Genomic DNA, 573 nt, shown 5'->3' on the forward strand with positions numbered 1-573 from the left:
ATTTCTGTTTTGAGTCACAAAGCCCTAAAAATGTTAGACCCAAAACAAAAGTCATCACAGTCTTTTATTGTTTCCTCAAAACACCACAATGTCTTTATGGTATAGTAGGTATAGCAGCCCCTGAAGCACATAGTCAAAGACAGGCCGTTTAAAGATGATAATCAATATTGATTCCAGTTACAGATTGAGAGTAGCACGATGTGAGTGGGAACAGGGGGGGGGGGGGGGGGGTCTTTACTCCATCTGGATGTTGATAGGATCAATGAGCTTTAGAAGATCAAGAATGGATGGTTTCTTGAGTGCAGGCTCTGTTAGTGGAGACAAGGCTGGGCTCCGCATTGTTCACTTTGCTTCTTTATTGGCCAAGAGTCCTTCTGCATTTTAATGCCATGATGAACATGCATGTAAAAATTTATGCATCTGTAGTGTGGGTCTACAAGGCAGATGCTGGTGCCTTGAGGTGAAACAGCAGCTTTATTTTTCACCCACTCAGGGGTATTGATTTGGATGCAATAAGGCAGTAATCTGCTGCACAGTTACATTAGGAAGTCATGACACACATTCTCCTTCTTG

Source organism: Monopterus albus, unplaced genomic scaffold (assembly GCF_001952655.1).
Source record: "Monopterus albus unplaced genomic scaffold, M_albus_1.0 scaffold143.1, whole genome shotgun sequence".
Lineage (NCBI taxonomy): Eukaryota > Metazoa > Chordata > Actinopteri > Synbranchiformes > Synbranchidae > Monopterus > Monopterus albus.